General features: G+C 49.6%; 1 pseudogene; it reads left to right on the top strand.

The window, feature by feature from the left end:
- Positions 1 to 843: 843 nt before the first annotated feature.
- LOC114701549 overlaps positions 844 to 19443 on the top strand; it is an 87410-nt pseudogene continuing 68810 nt past the window's right edge.

Raw genomic sequence — 19443 nt, 5'->3', positions numbered from 1 at the left:
TGGGTCCTAATAGCCTGTCTCATGACTGTGAGTTGCTTGCGGCCAAACAGTGGGCCGGTGGGTCTCGAAGGCCTGTCTCGTGACTGTCAGTTGCTTGGGGGCAAACGTGGAGCCCAATTTTGCCTGCGGCGTTCCGCAGCCTAGCTCCACGCTAACTGACCAGAAACAAAGCGAGGGGCAGGGAGCGTGGCTGCGGCTTCGGTGTGGACGGGTCTTTGGTCCCTGGCTAAGCGCATCTCGAGAATGGACCCCGGCCGGGGTAGAAGAGAACCCAGGCGGCCATCTTCAGCACAGAAAAGGTTAAGCCACCGTCTCCCCCACCCCCCGAAAGGCTAGGGGGCGAGTGCGGCAGAAGGTCCTGTTTACCGTGGCTCCCCCTCGGCGGCGGGCCCTGGGAGAGTGGTTGCCGTGGCAACCGGCCGGGCGCCCGCCAGCTGCGGATTAGCTCACTGGAGCCGCGGGATGGGTCGGGAGGAGGGGGCGCGCGTCACGGCAGACGGTCGCGGCGCAGCCCGAGGCAGAGGAAGGGGCCGCGCGCGCGCGGGCGGGCGGGCGGAGGGAGGGGACGCAGCGCGCCTCCGAGGCCGGAGGCGGCGGGGACCGGACGGGAGCGCGCGCGGCGGAGACCCGAGGGGCTCGCAGCGGCCTGGGGAGGCCGCGCGGACAAAGGCGCGCAGGGCTGCGGGCCATGGCGCCCCAGGCCCCCGCCCCCGCCGCCGCCGCCGCCGCGGGCGTCCGCGAGATGCGCCCCGGAACCCGCGGAGCCGCCGCTGGCGGGGAGGTAGGACCGGGCGCCGGGGGTGCGGGGCGAGCTCCGGGGAAACCCGGGAGGGTACGCGCGGGGGCGGCGAGGAAACTGTGTGCAGGCGGCGCTGGGGAGTCTTCAGCCCGGCCCCAGGGACACGCGTCGGAGAGCGATCCAGATCTCTTCCCCGGGGCGGGCTGACTTCAGGGCCGAAGAAACTTGCAGAAACTGGGCAGAGCCCGGCCCTGCGCCGTGCCAGAGCTCTGGACGCCTGAGAGTGAGTGCGCGTGTGTGAGAGGGCGTCTGTACTTCGGGGTGGGGGAGTCCAGACGGCTGGAGTCAGGGTTTGCAGTGTTGGAAGGTGGGCAACGTTGAAGTTCACTTCTCCCACTTCCCGCCCAAGGATGGAGTTGGGAGCCGATGGAGCCCAGGGTAAGTCTCTTAAGAACACAGGATATAATCTTGTGTAGGAGGAGGGCACTGAGATATGGAGTCCGACCACTGAGACAGAGGGAGCCCAGCGCCGGGAATCCTTTAGTGAGGGGCAGGGACAGGAAGCTGGGGGTTGCCCTCCTTGGCCCTGCATTGGAACTAGGAAAGTGCGCCGACCCTGATTTAACCAATCTGCTGAGGGAGAAGCAGGCTGACTTCTGGCCCAGTCCTCTGAGGGCTTTGGGGGTTGTGACTTCAACTCCCCAAATGACAGGTAATTGTGGGGTGTGGTAATGGTGTTATAGTATCACTTTACAGTAATTTGTTCTGAAACACTTGCACCTGCTGTGGTTACTGTAGCTTTTCCCTTCCGTCTCAAACACCTGAAGAGTGGAATGGACTTGTTTAGGGGATGGATGGTCCACATAGGAGGGAAGTGGAAATTCGGAGAGGAAGCTGAGGGCAAACAGAAACCAGTGGTAGTTTATTTGAGACCGGGTCTCAGGATGTGACTGACCCAGGCTGGCTTCAAACTTACCATCCTCCCTCGTGCCTTAGCTCTCTAAGTGCGGGATTACTGGTAGGCGCAGACAGGCTCAGTTCAGGGACCCGACTCGTTTTGTTTTACTTTTTTGAGACAGGGTCTCATGTAGCATAGACTGACTTTGAACTTGACTTTAAATTAATTTTTTTTCGGGATTTAATTTATTATTATGAGTGTTTGCCTGGATGTATATCTGGGTACCATGTGCATGCAATGACCAAGGAGGCTCTGGTGCCAGTTGCCTGGGACTGGAGTTACAGAGAGTTGTGAGCTGCTAGGAGTCGAACCCCAAGTCCTCTGGAAGAACAGTCAGTGCTCTCAACTGATGAGCCCTCTCCCCAGGTCCTGAGTCTACCTCACAAACACTGGAATTATAGAGTGCGGCACAAACCTTTATGAGATGCTAGGGATCAAACCTAGGGCTTCCTGCATGGGAGGAAAGCACTCTACCTACTAAGTTATGTCTTCCTTTCTGAGATTAAAACAAAATTAAAACAATTTTTATTATATTTCTATTTATTGTGTATGTGCCGTGAGGCATGTGTGTAAATCAAAAGACAATTTGTGGGAGTCAGTTCTGCCCTCTCATCTTGTGGGTCCTCAGGGTCGGACTTACGGACATCAGGCTCGGCAGCAAACACCTTTACCTGCTGAGCCAGCCATCTTGCCATTCCTCAGACTCTTTGTGAGGTAGGGTAATGAAGACACTGTCTGGAAGATTTGCACCCTGTCCGGACATAACTTCACTCATATAAGTGGCTCTGTGTGGTGGTCAGTGGGGACACAGTGATTAAGACAGCCTCTTCCTCCCGGAAACTACCACTCTGATCCCGCCTGGCTATTCATACTGTATGCCACAGAGCCAGGAGAATCCAGAGGGTCCCAGGTTCAGAGGGGGTGCTTGTGGTGAGACCTGGGGAGTCACTTCACCAAGAACGTGCGGGAAAGATTGTCTGGAGCAGAGAGAGCAACATATGAAAAGTCATGGAGAGAGGAGAGAGGCAGGCATGGAGGAGAAACCCGGTGTGGCTGCAGCACAGAGTCAGAGCCCCCACCTCCCTCACCACCACCGTGTGTGTGTGTGTGTGTGTGTGTGTGTGTGTGTGTGTGTGTGTGTGTGTCTGTCTGTCTGTCTGTCTGTCTGTCCTGTCTCAGCAAGGCAGAGCAAAGTGAAATGGAATGAGGAGTTCCCCAAAGTAGGAGTGAGGACCGACCAGCTTTGTGTCTTAGAAAGCTCACTCTGCCCTGAGGCCGGCGAGACCCAGGCTTTGCAGCCTGGTAGAGTGGCAGTGTTGAGGCTGCGGGAATGGATGGAGTCTGGAGGTCAGGAGGCAGGCAAGGCCGCTGGTTTGGGGCACAGGATGAGGTTACTTAAACTAGAACCAAACCCAGAGATGCTCAGCAGGAGAGAGCAGAAGAGGAGGGACATTTTGAACGGCCTGAATGGAGCGGATTACCGCACTTGGACAGTGAACTTGGCTTCCAGTTCCCTGGCAGCTTAGGAACAAACAAAAATGCACTAGATTGCATAGTTTTGGATTGGGGACAACAGAAAGCTTACAAATGAACTTTCAGAACAAATTTTTTCCTGGAATTGAACTCAACTGGGAGTTCATCAGGAGAACTTCATGTAAAGACTAGGGAGTGACTGGGGGTGGTGGGGGTGGAATAAAGTCTCCATTAGGGAAACAGAATGATAAACATAGATAAGCCCGAGGGGGGGAGACCTTCATTGTCAGTGTTACAGAAGATGGGATGATACACTCCACAAGACTGTCCTCCTGGACCATCCACCTCAGGTCTAGAGGAACAGTTTGGGTGAGGGTGAGGGTGGAAGGTCAGCTGGGGTGTGAACAGTTATGGTACAGTGCCACCAGAGGCGGGGGACAAGACAGTGATGTCTTAGGAAGAAGTGACATGTACTTTTGAATGTAGAGGACAGAGCAGCCTGTTGCCGGGCCACGAACAGGAAGGTGGCCCATTAGTCTGTCAGAGGCTGGGCAGAGACCCTGGTGTAGCGCAGGAGAGCCAGCTAGATCCTGGTGGTGCCAGGGTCACCAGCCTCCAGACATGCCATTCCGTGGCGAAATGGGCAGAAGCCTTGGGAGCAGCATTTGGGGCTTCCCTTCTGATTGACATGCCCCAGATCCCTCTGCCTTCAAGTCTTGATACTGAGTCTGCATCTGAAGGGGTGGGTGGCATTCAGCAGATCTGAACTCCTCTCCCTAGAGAGGAGCCTGGGGACTGTTTGCACAAGAAGTTTCAGAAAGAGTGAGCTGGGAAGTCCCGGAGATGCCACACAGGCTTCCTAGTGGCCGCTCCCTCTGATGTGTCGGCACAAGGCGGACAGCCTACGGAATCCGTGGCCATCGCCACACTAATGAACTCGGTAAAATTCATGAGTGGTCTCACTTAACTATAGCTTACATAAACATTGAGGAAGTGTGGGTTTCTGCTCTCCCCAGCAAGTTCCTTTCCTCCGTCTTTCATTTATTTTAGAATTTTATGTATGGTGTTTCGCCTGCATGTGTGTCCATGTACCACATGTGTGCCGGGTAGTCATAGAGGCCAGAAGAGGATTAGAGGTCCAGAAACTGGAGTTACAGATGACTGTGAACTGCCATGTGGGTGCTGGGAATCAAACCTGGGTCCTCTGGAAGAGCAGTCAGTGCTCTCAACCCTTTTAACTTCTGAGCCATCTCCCGTTTCTTTCTTTTATTATATATTATTTAAGATTTATTTTATTGTATGTGTATGAGTGTTTTGCCTGTGTATATGTATGTATACTAACTACATGCCTGGTGCTCATGGAGATCAAAAGGCTTCAGATTCCTGGGACTGGAGTAAGGTGGTTGTGAGCCACCACGTAGATGTTAGGAATTGAACTTGGATCCTCAACAAGTGCTCTTAACAGCTGGTCAGCTCTCCAGTTTCTTTTAAAGGTTTTATTTTTAGTTGTGTACAAGTGTGAGTACAGATGCCTCTGGAGTCCAGAAGAGGACACAGGGTCCCCTGGAGCTGGGGGAATAGGTGGTTGTGAGCTGCCTGACAGGAATGCTGGGAATGAATTCAGATCCACCACAAGCTCGGCCGGCACCTGCTCTTAACTGCTCTGGCATCTCTCCACCAGCCCCCCCCCCCCCAGTTTCTTTGCTTCTTTGCTTGTGAGACAGTGTTTCGCCATGTAGACCGGCCTTGTTCTGTGGTCCTTCTGCCTCAGCCTTCTGTGTTAGTGATTTTTCTAGTGCTTTGATGAAACACCCTGACCAAGGCAACTTATAGAAGAAAGAGTTTATTTTCACTCATGGCTCCAAAGGGTTAGAGTCCGTGATGGCAGACAGAGCAGAGGTAGCAGGAGGCTGGAGCAGCTGGGGGCTGACACCTCAAGCCACAAACAGGAGGAAGAGAGCTAACTCAAAATGGTGGGAGACTTTTGAACCCTCATAGCCCAACCCCAGTGATGTGTTTACTATGGTAAGGCCATACCTCCTAATCCTGCCCCGACAGCCACCAACTGGGGATAAGCATTCACATGCCCGAGACTTAGGGAGGACATCTCATTTGAAGCGCCACAGTCTTTCAAGGTTGAGTTACAGGTGTGTGTCACCATGCCTGCCTCAAATTTCTTAGTATTTAAACTTGCCTTCACCTTAGAATGTGTATTTAAATGCCAGAGAGGGACGTTGGGGGGGGGGGCATTGTTTTGTAGTACTAGAGTCAAATGCAGGGATTCATACATACTAGGCAAGCACCCTACCACTGAACTTCATCCCCAGACCTAGGGAGAGAGATTTTAAAAATAGCCATTGCTGCTGGGTGCTGTGGCGCATGCCTTAAATCCCAACAGTTTAATCCCAGCACTCGGGAGGCAGAGGCAGGTGGATCTCTGTGAGTTCGAGCAGAGAAGAGATCCAGGACAGGCACCAAAACTACACAGAGAAACCCTGTCTCAGAAAGCAAAAAAAAAAAAAAAAAAAAAAAAAAAAGAAAAAGCCAAAAACAAAAAAGGGGTTGTTTCCATTCACCTTCACAACTATTAAAGCAAGCAAACAAACAAACAAACAAATAAATGAAAAATCTCTGAGAGTGGCCCTGAGCAACAGTTGTGTGTGTGGGGGGGGGGGTTGTTGTTGTTTTGTGAGAGAGTGGTCTCCAGATGATTTTAAAGTTCAGGGTTGTAGCTTTTGCCATCTCTGAAGAAGATAAACCGTGGGTCCCAAAAGGTCCCTGGGGCCATATAGGCTGTATCACAGGTACCAGGGAGCCCAGGCTGACCTTGCTTGGGGCCATGTGTCCCACAGTCTCTGTGTAGCTCTTTATCTTGTTGCCTCACCTCAACTTCAAGATCTTTCATTTTTACAGGGTTTCACTCTGTAGCCCTGGCTGTCCTGGAACTCTGTAGACCAGGCTGGCCTCGAACTCAGAGATTTGCCTGCCTCTGCCTCCCAAGTGCTGGGATTAAAGGTGTGCACCACCACTGCCCAGTTTCGCCTCAAGATCTTTGCAGGTCCTTTTGCATCACTTTGGCGGTTACCTTGTTCAAGACTGGGGATTGGTTCCTTTCTTGAGGCTGCCCTAGATTGTGCTTTTTGGAGAGATATTGGTGAAATGGTTTTCTCACAAGCTGACAGCCACACACTTTCCCAGCTAGGAGAGCTCACTATTTTCTCGGCCACCTCTCAGTCCCTCTGTGGCACTAGGGACCCAGCCCTGGGCCTGGCCAACAGCCTTGAGTGTTCATGTGTGGACCGTTTTGCCACAAGAACCTCTAGCCACCTCAGAATCCAGAGACTGCTCCAGGCTCTCTTGAAAGTCTTCTCACAGGTCAGGAGCAGAAAGGTTGCTGGGCCTGTCTGCACTTTAATAACAGAAGGCAAGGGATCAGCTCAGCCCTTTGATGCTCAGAAGGCAGTGCTATTCGGAGAAGCCACAGTCAGACAGACCCTTGCCCTGGTTTTAAAAACAGAGGCTGATTGAGGCAAACATCAACTCGGTTTGCATAGAACTTGAGCTCTGTATGATCTGGAGCATAGAACTTGGGTCCTGTATCACCTGGATCATAGAATTTGGGTCCTGTATCACCTGGACCACAGAACTTGGGTCCTGTATCACCTGGACCATAGAACTTGGGTCCTGTATCACCTGGACCATAGAACTTGGGCCCTGTATCACCTGGACCACAGAACTTGGGCCCTGTATCATCTGGGCCAGAGTCACTGCTTTGTCCCTTTAATGAGTTACAGTCCTACATCCTCCTTCTCTGACTACTCAGTTTGGAAAACCAAGTAACGGGGTTTTCCCTGGCCTCAGGGCATGATGGGGTGAGTCACACTTGCAGCAAGTTTAGGGAAGAGGCCCTTGGGACTCCAGGACTTGGCAGGTGCCAAGCGGGGAGTAGGGTCAGGATGGAGACCCATGACTATGACTGGCTACTCTTCCTGTGACGGTGGCTTACTCCGAAGACTGGACAGACTAGCTTAAGTTCAGAGTCAAATGCATTTCCTTTAGTGTTTTGCTTTCTTAGAATTTGTATTTAAAAATTTCACTTTTAGGTGTGTATGCTTTCATGTGGACTGAGAAAGTTGTGTTTAAGAGCTTTAAGCAATATGTAAAGAGAATATGTGGACAAATGAAGTTTTTCCCGATGCTGTCGGGACCAGCCTCAGAGCAGGTCCATTTGATGTTTGGTCTATAAACCAAGTCCCCCTCGATCCTTTTTCTTTCTGTACTGGAAACTGAACCTAAGGCCTTTGCATATGGTAGGGATCCACTGCACCACTGAACTGTATCCAACCTTGTTTCATTTAAATTTTGTAAAGATTTGATTTATTTTTAGCTGGGTGGTGGTTGTGCATGTCTTTAATCCCAGCACTGGGGAGGCAGAGACAGGCGGGTTTCTGAGTTCCAGGCCAGTCTGGTCTACAGAGTGAGGTCCGGGTCAGCCAGGGCTACTCAGAGAGACTCTGTCTCAAAACAAACAAACAAAAAAGAAAGGAAAAAAAGATTTATTTTATTTCAGTTACATGCATGTGTGTATGTCTCTGGACATTTGTAAATCGATGTTTCCTCTCCCAATTGCCCAGTCCCAAATAAACACTCAGAGACTTAATATTAACTTATACATGCTCAGCTGGTAGCTCAGGCTTGTTACTAGCTAACTCTTACATTTAAATTAACCCATAGTTCTTATGTATGTTTGGCTTGGTACCTTTTCTCAGTAAAGCATTCTCATCTTGCTTTTCTGCGTTTGCTGGCAACTCTCTTACCCTGCACTTTGTCTTCCCAGAATTCTCCCAGTTTGGCTCTTACGCTCAATCTTTTCCTGCCCAGCTATTAGCCAATCAGCTTTTTATTAGCCAATGAGAGTAATACACATTCATATACATAGTATACAAAAAGATTGTTCCACAGCAGGCATGTGCATATGAGTGTAGGTGCCAATGAAGGCCAGAGTCATTAGATCTCCCTAGAGCTGGAATTGCAGGTGGTTGTGAGCTACCTGACATAGATGTTGCAGACTCGAACTCAGGTCCTCTGTAAAAGCAGTATATGCTCTTAACCTCTGAGCCATCTTTCTAGCCTTTAAGTTTTTATTACATTTAGAGAGCAAGTGCATGTGTGTGTATGCGCACTCAAGTGTGCAAGTGTGTGTGTGCACATATGCACATGTGTGCATCCCACAGAGCTTGGGGAGGTCAGAAGACATTTTGGGAGTCAATTTTTTCCTTCTATCATGGGATTGTCCCAGGGATCAAACTGAGGTCATCAGGCCTGCAGCAGGAACCATTACCTACAGAGCCATCTCATCAGAACCATATTCCAACATGTTTTTTTTTAAAAAACATCACCCCCACTGCCACTACCCACCCCTGCACAAGCTCCCATCCATAGCCCTGGCTGGCCTGGAAACTACCGTGTAGACCAGGCTGTTCTTCCTCTCTTTCAGAGTGCTGGAATTAAAGGCTTGTGTCACCTTCCTGGGCTTTTTTTTTTTTTTTTTTTTTTTCTCCTGTGAAGCCTGGCTGTCCTGGAGCTCACTCTGCAGACCAGGCTGGCCTCAAACTCACTGAGAGCTGCCTGCCTCTGCCTCCAGAGTGCTGAGATTAAAGGCGTGCCTGCCACCATTGGCTGGCTACCTGGGCACCCTTTTAACTTTCTGTTTGAAACAGAGTATCATTAAATTGCCCAGGCTGACCTTGAACTCACTTGTAGCCTAAAAAGGCCTTAGCTTTGATCAAGCTGTCCTAGCCTCCCAAGTTGCTATGATTAGAAGAAGCCTGTGTCACCAAGACTCCTAGATCTTTTTTCTTTGCATATGTGTGTGTATCTATACCTGTATCTATTTGCATATATGCATATCTCTTTACATATATCTATTTAGCAAAATGGAAAATTTTCTATAACATAGTTTTACAATATAGCAACATTTTATGAGAATAATTCTATTAACAGCCTTCTTTTTAACAGCTGCCTGGAGTGCCTCTGTTTAAGTTCATTTGTTTAGCAAACTATCAATTTATGGTTCAATTTTAGTTGCTGCAAATGATGTTGCCATAAGCCCTGAGTCTAATATTTCTGCAACTAAATTCCTAAAACTGGAACCACTGGGTTAAAGAGGATCTCAAAGACACTAGTGAATAATGTTTGTGTCCAGTAGTGGTTCCTTGAAATGAGGATCTGATGGCCTTTTAAAAATGACATATTCCCTATCCTCCTTCATGTGTCCCCACACCAGCTCCATGCTGAGTTTATTATGAATTTTTACTTAAGTTTATATGAAATTAAAGTTTGTGGTATGACAGTTTCAGAGGCAATTTGTTACTGTGTTGTTAAGTATAAAAAGGCAGCATGTTAAAATGAAAGTTTCCAAAGGAAGATTTAATGGATTGTTATCTAACAAATTGTTCTAAGTTTTGTCTCTTGCTGTTGGTTTCAGGTGAGTCAGTTGAAGATGAGTGTTGTAGTGCGCCTCTAGATGCTGAGGCAGGAGGATTGTGAATTCCTTGACAACCTGAGCTACACAGCAAGACCTCTGTAGAAAAACAGAAACAAAAACAGAACAGAAAACACTGAGTCAATAGATACTTCTTTCTTTTCCCTGGGTTTGTTTATTTATTTATTATTGTATTTATTTATTTTCATTTTTGTTTTATATTATTTTTGAAACAAGGTCTCATGTAGCCCAGGCTAGGTTCTTACTTTGTAGTGGAAGATTAGGTTATAGAATGTTGTGCATGCCAGCTAGTCAAACTGAGGTGTATCACCGTTCCCTCACACTCCTCTGTTCTCAGAAGAGAAGATGCAGTAAGTCAAATCTGACTTAACGGAAATTCTCTCCAGATCTACAGTGGGTGACAGATGCTGGTGACCATATGTAAGCCAGACTGGGGCTGGAGCTATGGCTCAGGAGTAGAGTGTTTGCCTAGCATGCTTAAGGTCCTATACTGCAAAAAAAAAGGGCACTCACAAACCACTCTCCGCCAGAGATGGGGCTGTAAAGACAGGCCAGTTCTGAAGCAGCTGACTGACCGCTCTGGGCTTCTTTACCAGGAACATTGTGTCTGGCTCCCTAGGGGTAGAGGAATTTTCTACTTCCTTCTCTAGGCTACAGGTGATATTTGTTCAGACCTGAAATGGAGTAGGTGACCATCTAACCAGTAAGATCCTTTGGCTTCCTTTGGTGACCGGCATCCTTCTCATCTGGTCTATTTCATCGTTTGTGTTAGTGGCAATCAGCAAACATTCACAGGCTCCCAGGACATCAAAGAGAGAGCACTGGTCTCTGTTTACCTCCCAGCTGACTGAAGCATTCAACATTATGGGAAGTGGCAGAGAGGGGACAGAGCTGTTGAACGGCTCTCAGAACAACCAAGCTTGGATTCCAGCGCTGCATGGGCAAGGCCAAGAGAACCTCCCATCACAGGCTCCCTGTCCCCAAACACAGGACAGCCAGCATGTCTGGCCTAGCACTGACTAAGAGGCTGGGGTTGCTTCTAGCTACATATGGAGCTTAAGGCCCAGGATGCCAGTTCATTGGAGGGAAAGAGAAGGCCGCTTCCAAGACGAGGGCAGGTACCCTGCAAATGGAAGTGTCAGAGACAAGTCCCCAAGTTTCTTCCCCCAGAGCCCTGAAACTGGCTCTCACCCCTAACCATCTATAAATACGGGGGCCAATTCCTCATTATCATGGTTGTCAATCCCTTCCTGGAACCCAGGTCAAGGCTGAGAGGGAGTTGGTGTGCACTGTTAGCTTTGTGCCACTTGTGAAAGCGTTGAAATACTGATATGCTTATGTGTGAAAAGGCCTGGGTTCGGTCCTCAGCTCCTGGGGGGCGGGAGGCAGTTAACCAGAAGGCAGAAGGCAGGGTTTTTTTAATGATTTATTTATCTCTATTTTGTGTGCATTGGTATTTGTCTGCTTGTATGTCTGTATAAGGGTGTTGAATCCCCTGGAACTGTTACAGACAGTCGTGAGCTGCTATGTGGGTGCTGGGAATTGAACCTGAGTCCTTTGGAAGAGCAGCCAGTGCTCTTAACCACTGAGCCATCTCTCCAGCCCCCAGCAGGCAGTTCTGATTGGCTGGCGCCCATGTCCCATCTTTATCACATAGCGTGAATGCTGCCTCTTCCCCCCCTAGATCCCATGCCATTTTGACTGCCCTTAGCTGCCCCCCCCTTCTTAGTGTGCATATGATGGGAGACGGTGTGCCCTGGTGTACAAGAGGAGGTCAGAGGACAGTTTTGGGGACGTTTTTGTTTCTTCCAGGGATCAAACTCAGGTCTTCAGGTTTCCAGCACTTTACCTACAGAAATATCACTCAGACCCCTAACGATCCCTAATGAAGGGATCTTCACTGATTGGCCCCCTCATTCAAAAAGTATTCATGTATCATTCACAGTAGCCCAAGGCTGGGCTAGAAACAGTAGGGACATAAAGTGAAGCAAACTCAGTCAGCAAACTTGAGCCTAGACTCCTAGCTTCTTGGGAGGCTGAGGCAGGAGAATTACTTGAGTTACTAGCCCGGGCAGCATAGGGAGATCCTGTCTCAAAATGGGGAGGTGAGGAGGGCTGAGAGATGGCTCATGAGTTAAGAGTGCTTGCTGCTCTCTCAGTTCCCAGCACACACGTCAAGTGGTTCACAGCTGCCTTTGTTCTTTGCAGGGACCCAAGCTCATGTTCACAGATACACACAATACACACAATTTTCTTTTTATTTTTGTTTTTCAAGACAGGGTTTCTCTGTGGCCTCAGGTGTCCTATAACTTGATCTGTAGACCAGACTGGCCTTGAACTCACAGAGATCCCCCTGCCTCTGGAGTCCTAGGATCAAAGTTATGTACCACACTGGGTCCATATACACAATTTAAAATAAAATATTTTTAATAAGAAAAAGTTCATCTGGGCAGTGGTGGAGCATGCCTTTAAGGCAGATCTCTGTGAGTTCGAGGCCAGCCTGGTCTGCAGCGAGAGTTCCAGGACAACCAGGGCTACATAGAGAAACCCTGTCTCAAAAAAAACAAAACAAAAGAAGAAAGTCCCGAGTACATGTTGGAAGGCCTAGATAAGCGGTGTAAGAAAGAAGCAACTGAGTTGAGGGAGAAGAGCGAGCAGCCCCCACGCCACTGGCCTCTCACAGACATCTCATTCATACTTACATCTCAGCCTGGCCCCTTCAGAGCTGTTCTTTCTGCCTTAGCTCACTGCTCTGCCTACTCTACATATTTCTCCTGATCAAACCACCCAGACCTTAGCATGTGCACAGGAGAACAGTTCTTCATCACAGGCCCTCCACATTCCCTAGGGTAGCAAACCTGGCCTCCTCTCAGCTTCCCAGCCTTCTGCTTTCTTCCTGTCTCCCCACCGACATCCTAGAGTGCAAATCTTGCTGTCTCCAGATACTGGAGCCCACCTGTTAGAGTCCCTTGATTTGAGGCCGACTCTTGCTTTATTGCTGAGGCTGGACTCAAACTCCATTTCTGAGCCCTGGAATTACAGAGATTTTCCATCGTGTCAGGCAATGATACAGTTTCTGTTGCTAATAACACAGTACTAGAGACCAAGCAACTTATAAAGAAAGGAGGTTTATTTTGGCTTGGTTCTGGCCCAAGGTCAAGAGGTAACATCTGGCAGTGTCTCTTTGTCAGAATCCTGAAGTGATGCAAGACGTCACTTGGGTGAGGCCAGGAGCAGGGGACACCTGGTCAAGCTGGCTCTTAAATTTACAGGCTGTCCCACTGCATCTCCACTGGAGACTGGCTTTTGTAGTAGGCCTACTTTCTAGATAGCTCAGTGGCCCAACCTGTGAATGGAGTTATTCATTCATGAAGCCAGAGGCCTGATCACCTGAGCGATCCTTCATGGTCTCACCTCTTAATATCTCAGGATGAAGGTTAAACTTCAACACAGGCTTTAAGGGAGCTATGTTCAGATCAGAGCTCGAGCCTGGTCTGAGAACTTGTCGGGTTCTATTTTCCTTGAAGATGGCTGTGGCTCTTACAGTGCTCACCGCCCTCCTCTGAACTCTACCTTTTGGTTCATATTTACCACTGGTAAATTCAGCACTTCACTGGACTCTTTTTGTTAGAGGTATCTCTCACATTCCCTGGACCCGGTTTGTCGTTTTTGTTTTCTGGTTTGTGTTTTTTGTTTTTTGAGATAAGGTTTCTCGGTGTAGCCCTGGCTATTCTGGAACTCCCTCTGTAGACCAGGCTGGCTTTGAACTCAGGGATTATTTCTTTTGCCTCTGCCTCAACAGTGCTGGACTTAAAGGCACGAGTCACCACATCGGGCTTCCAGCTTGTCTTTTTTTTTTTTTTCTTGAAGAGATAGTAACAGTTACTGCCTTCATATTGTCTGCCATTGGGTCTCTCTCTAGTTCCAGGGCAGAGATCAATTTATACCAGTGTGTTCCAGACAGTACAAATGCTGTGTTCTGCCAGGTGATTGAGTTTATGGTCAATTTCAAATCCATTCATGCTGCCTCAGATTAGCCAAGTGAAATTGTAGGCGAAAGACCATTTTCCGTAGCTCAGAATTTAGCTGATGGAAATGAGCATGCTTGCAGGCATTGCGAAACCTTGGAGTACAGAACACTAGGCAGAGATAGTAAACATTCAGACAAGGGCCCCGGCTCACAGGAAACTGGAAAATAGCGCAGGCTGAGGAGGCCAGGACAGCAGGCTTGGTGACCCAGGGGGACATTAGGCTGAGGGTCAGCATGTCCTGGGTGTCTTGCTTCTACTGCCGTGACCCAAACTAACTCCCTCGGGTTGTGTTGTCACTGTGGTCATTTGCTTGAGAGTTGTTGGCGGGTGTTTGGAGGTGGGGGTCGGGGATGGGTTTCTGTAGTACTGGGGGTTGAACCCAGGGCTTTGTAGCTGCTAGGTAAGTGCTCAGTCCTTGACCTGCAGCCCCAGCCCTGTCTGAGAGTATTTTAGAGTTTCATAGCCCTTGGGAACAATCAGCCCTCCTAATGAGTTGAGGGCACCGTCCTTATCAATTCAGGACCCTCTACTGTTCCTGTTAGTATCATTTGTCAGGGCAAGGCTCATTTTAAAACCACAGCAGCCATGTGTCCACACTTTCCTCAGGATGTGCCCCCGAGCTGAGTGCTCAGCAGGTGCGATCTCACCTCATCCTTTCCAGGGCCTTTCCAGCTGCTGCTAACACCAAGAGGACAAGGCTCCGGGAAGTCACTGACCCGAAGGCTAGCAGCACGCGGCTCACTGGAATCTGAGCCTGGATCCAGAACCATCCAAGCCCTTTGCTTTAACCCTTACATTAGGCTGCATCTTCCACCCCTTCCCCAGAACCTTGGGAGCAGCCAGGGGCGTGGCCTCTGGTGCTGGCCGTGTGGACGGCATGGAAGATGACGTCTCCCTCTAAGATCGCTGTCTTTGTCCACATGTGCTGGCTGCGCGCCAAGCCTGGAAACTCTCTGCTCATGGAAAGAAAGAACAGAAGCCAGCAAAAAAGGGTGGGAAGGAGGCCGAGGGGGAGGAAAGGAAGAGAAGGACAGGAAGGGGTTGGGGGTGGGGGCAGCACAGCTGGAGCTGGGGTGGCTGCCAGGAAGCAAGTGATGACCTCCAGGTGCATTCCACTCAAGTGGCTGCTCGGTGGTGTGGTGTGAACATCCAGCCCTGGGAGGCACAGGCTCTGGGGCTCTCTGGGTGACCGCAGCCCGGGACAGATGAGCAGGGTGGCCCTTCCTCTTCTCTGTGTTCGGGGAGGTCAGGTTAAGGCAAACATCAGGAAAGCCTGCAGAGAGAAAGCAACCCCAGATGGCAGTGTGCGGCTGCCTCTGGAAGTGTAGGCGGCTGCCCAGGCATGCCTCTATACCAGGGCATGGGTGGCGGTCAAGGTGCTGACTACTGGCTGCTGTGGATGAAGTCATGGAGCCCCTCTGGATCCAGACGTTGAGGCTGTACCCCACCCCCAGATGTCTGGAATCCTGAGTCCGACCACCTGTGTTCATGCAGGCATGGCCAGAGTTCATCCCTCCAGATGTCTGTAAAAGGGCAAGTAGTCGGTTGAGTGTGAAGGTGGACTGAGAGCCAGACGTGGTGACGCACGCCTAATCCCAGCACCTGAGAGGTAGAGGCAGGAGGAGCTGGAGCTCAAAGTCATCCAAGCCTACGTAGAGAAGAGTTCAAGGTTGGCCTGGGTTACACAGACCCCCATCCCAAAACTGAGCAAGGGCCAGAGAGATGGCCACCTCACCCCACTTACAAAGCTCATAGTGGACCGGGCAGTGGTGGCACACGCCTTTAATCCCAGCACTTGGAAGGCAGAACCAGGCGAATCTCTGTGAGTTTGAGGCCAGCCTGGGCTACAGAGCGAGAGCCAGGACAGGTACCAAAGGGTGTGGTGGTTCACACCTTTAATTCTAGCATTGGAAGGACACAAGCAGGTGGGTCTCTGTGAGTTCAAGGCCAGCCTGGTCTCTATAGAGAGTTCCAGGCCAGCCAAGGCTCTGTAGTGAGACTCTGTACACCCCCCCCCAAAAAAAGCCAAAAACAAATAGTAAATTGTCAATAATCCTAGATATCAGTTCATTATTGCAGCTTAGTTTGAGGTTAACATAAACATGGGAAGCCTCAGGTAAAAATATATAAATGACATTTGAAACCAATCATAGAAGAGCAAATATGAGGCATGTATATTTAGTTAGTCAAATGCAAATAAGTTCATAATTGCCATAAAAAGTGAGGGAAGGGAGAAAAAAGTTTAGCTGGGGGTGACAAGAATGGGCTTTGTTGGAAACTGCCTGCCTGCCTGTTACTGTCTCTGTCAAGTTAGAAGACGTTTCTTTTTTTTTTAATTTATGTTTTTGTTTTTAATGTATGAGTGCTCTGTCTGTATGTATCCCTGCAGGCCAGAAGAGGGCATCAGATCCCATTATAGGTGGTTGTGAGCTACCATGTGGTTGCTGGGAATTGAACTCAGGACCTCTGGAAGAGCAGCCAGTGCTCGTAACCACTAGAGGACATTTCTATGGTAAAGGCTTTTATAGGCTCGTATTAAATGGAAAGGTTTTGGCTAGACTGAGGGGGGTGAGCTGTAAAACACAGGAAGTGGATGGAAGCCGAGCAAGAGGATGGACAAAGTGTGGGGGCTGATGGGGTAGCCCAGCAAAGCTCAGGTATAATCTCGCCAGCAGAACATTCTAGCCATGGCTAGTCATATGAACATTTCAGCTGGAAAAAGCAAATTGGTCACAAGGGCTGGTCAAATGGAGAGGCCTCTGGATGTGACTACCATGCCAGCTGCTCAGTCTGCCACTGGGTCCCCTGTGGCTCTGCCTGCCTCTGTCACCTCTTTCCTGGGTCCTTAGAGCTCCTGTTCCTGTCGCTCTGGTTCTGTCTACTTCTCCCTCCACTCTCTGTCCCACTCTCTGCCACTATTTCTTTTTTTCTTTTTGGTTTTTTGAAACAGGGTTTCTCTATGTAACAGTTGTAGCTGTCTTGGAACTTGATCTGTGGACCAGGCTGGTCTTGAACTCACAGACATCCGCCTGCCTCTGCCTCCTGAGTATTGGGAGTAAAGGCGTGCGCCACCACTGCCCAGCTAATTCATTTCTTTTAACCTGCTAACACCAAGTTGCTTTTTTCCCCCAGTACAAGTCAAAAAGTTCAAATGCTCATTTTTATTTTTAACAAAAATAAAGGAAAGAATTCAGTGGGAATTCATGGTTGAAATTATGTGGTAGCTAAAGAGCATTTTTTGTTTGTTTTATTTTGAAACTAGTCACAGTGTAGCCCAGGTTAGGTGTTGGCTACGTATGTGCTGAGGATAAGTTTGAAGTACTGAGATTATAAGCATGGGCCACCAACGCTGCTTAATTCTTTATTATTAATTTGTTTATTTAGGTACCGGAAAGTATCATAATAGAGCTTTATAAGTAGCATTCTGTTACTTAGCTTAGCTACCAGCTTTTAGGTGTGTGTTTGCTTGAAGCTCTCGTGACTGAACCTCGGCCATCTGTGTGTTAGAAGTGTTCCACCGCTGGCCGTGTCCCGCTGACTTGCCCAGGCTGGTTTTAAACTGTTCATCCTCCTCCTCCTTCGGTCTCTCAGTAGCTGGGATTATAGGCTGCTCTGTCAGGCCTGACTTGTCTGTCTGTCTGTCTGATTCAACATCCTAACAACAAAGACCATTACTTCTTTTCTTCTTCTTTTTTAAATCTTCTGTTGCACTCTATTTGTTTGTTTGTTTGGGGGTGTGAGCATCTGCCACAGCGCTCGTGTGGGGTCAGAGGACCGCTTGCAGGAGTTGGTTCTCTCCTTCCACCACGTGGGCCCACGTGACCACACTCAGGTTGTCAGGCTTTGAAGGCAAGGACCTCCACTTGCCGAGCGTCTCCCAGGCCAGAGCAGCACGTCTTCAAATAAAATCCCCGAGCTCCAGAGGTTTCTGAAGGGGTAGACCCTGTTCCTGATAATGTGGAAAAACCAACAGTAAAAACTAGAGGTTGGGGGAGAGGAAAGAGAGAGAAGAGGCCTGGGAATACAGCTCGGGTGGTAGAGTGCTTGCCTACCACATCCGGGGCCCTGGATTGGATCTTCAGTACTACATAGAGTGCTCGTGGTGCTGGGGCTGGTGCAGGAATACAGGTGTGCATGCCTGTGATATAAGCACTTGGAGGTGGAGGCAGGAAGATGAGAAGTTCAAGGTCATCCTTGGTTACAGATGAGTTCAGAGGCCAGCCTATGATGATACAGGAGACCTTATCAGCAGAGGACAGATGGCCTCTGTGTGTGAGAGGCCTGTGTGTATGAGAGTTAGAGAGACAGACACACAGAAAGAGATCTCCAACAAGAACATACAGCTCACGAGGAAACCCACATTGCCCTGAGTAGCTGTGTATAGAAACTGAGTCACCTGGACAAAGGAGTGGGGAGGGGTGGTGGGTGTGGATGAATGATGGCAGTAGCAGCTTTGGGTTCTGTGGGGGGGGGCTGCTCTTGTGGTCCCCAGCTCTGCAGTGAAGGCTAGGGAGCCCCGGGCTAGTGTTGTCATTTCCAGCCCTGACTTCCGGTCACTCCCCTGTGTGCGTGTTTGGGAGCATCTCCCGATGGGCTTCTCTAGCTTACTATGTATCGGCCCCCACCAGCACCTCCTTTCCGCTTTGATTCTCCTCACTCACTGGGACTCTTAGGAGCACAGACATTTGCAGGCTGGGTTCCCAGTGACCCTCTGGGTCACGAGGAGAGCGCTGCTGAGGCCAGCAGGAGGATGTGGCAGGCTGGGTCAGCCAGTGTAGGCGTCACTCCAACAGGGTCCTGGGAGAAGGGCTCCACACTTCCTGGAGCCAAATGACTCCATAAATAGAAGGATGGGAAAAGTGGGAAGATCTGGGCATCCTCTCCCTCCCGGCAGCTCAGCTCTGGCTTCTGGTCCTGACTCTGGAGGCTCTTGTGAATGTTTGTCATTCACATGTGTCCCCGCCAGTTGGTTGGGGGCGGGGATGTGTGGTCTACTGTCTCCTAATGTAGGTTCGAAGCCAAGCGCTGAAGATGTCAGGAGTGACTGCTATTTGTCATTTCCCTATAGTGGTCTCTCATTAGACTATCTCAGGAGTCACTCTCTTTTTTTTAACTTTGTTTTTGGCAGGGTGGGTGGAAGGCTGCTGCTGGTGGTGGGGTGGTGGGGTGGTGGGGTGGTATTGCAACAGAAAGAAATTATACACATCTTCTAATATGGTGACTTCATTTACTTCATCCAAGGGCTCAGCATGTCCTCCCATTTGGACCCTTCCTGGGTCTTCAGAAAGCCTTAGGTCTTGTGCCATCTGCCTTCCCAAGACTACAGCCGTTCCCATTACTCTCCTGAGAAATCAGCCTCACCAAGGAAAGGGGACTTCCTGAAAGTGGTTTTCCTGACTTAGTGCTGAAGGTGATCAGATCACACCCAATCTGCTTTGCATGCTGGAGGCAAAGTGATGGGGCTGGGGTTTCTTTAGTAGCCAAGAGTGCTCAGTAGTGAGCCACATGAATGCAGATTCCCGCTTAAGACTCTCCTTCCTCTTCACTTCGGAATAGGTGTGTCTATATTGAACGTAAGGTTGTGTGTTAGTAGAGAGCCTTTGTGTTGTTTAAACAAAGATGAAGATATCTCATAGAACCTGAGGACAGGAATGCGGACCATCCCAAGGAGGGGTGGGGCCAGGAGGTACAGGGCCACCCTGCCGCTCTCTTTCCTGTCCCTCACAGCTGGGTTCTG

Source organism: Peromyscus leucopus, chromosome 3 (assembly GCF_004664715.2).
Source record: "Peromyscus leucopus breed LL Stock chromosome 3, UCI_PerLeu_2.1, whole genome shotgun sequence".
In the NCBI taxonomy this organism is placed as follows: Eukaryota; Metazoa; Chordata; class Mammalia; order Rodentia; family Cricetidae; genus Peromyscus; species Peromyscus leucopus.
This window is presented reverse-complemented; position numbering and strand designations above follow the sequence as displayed.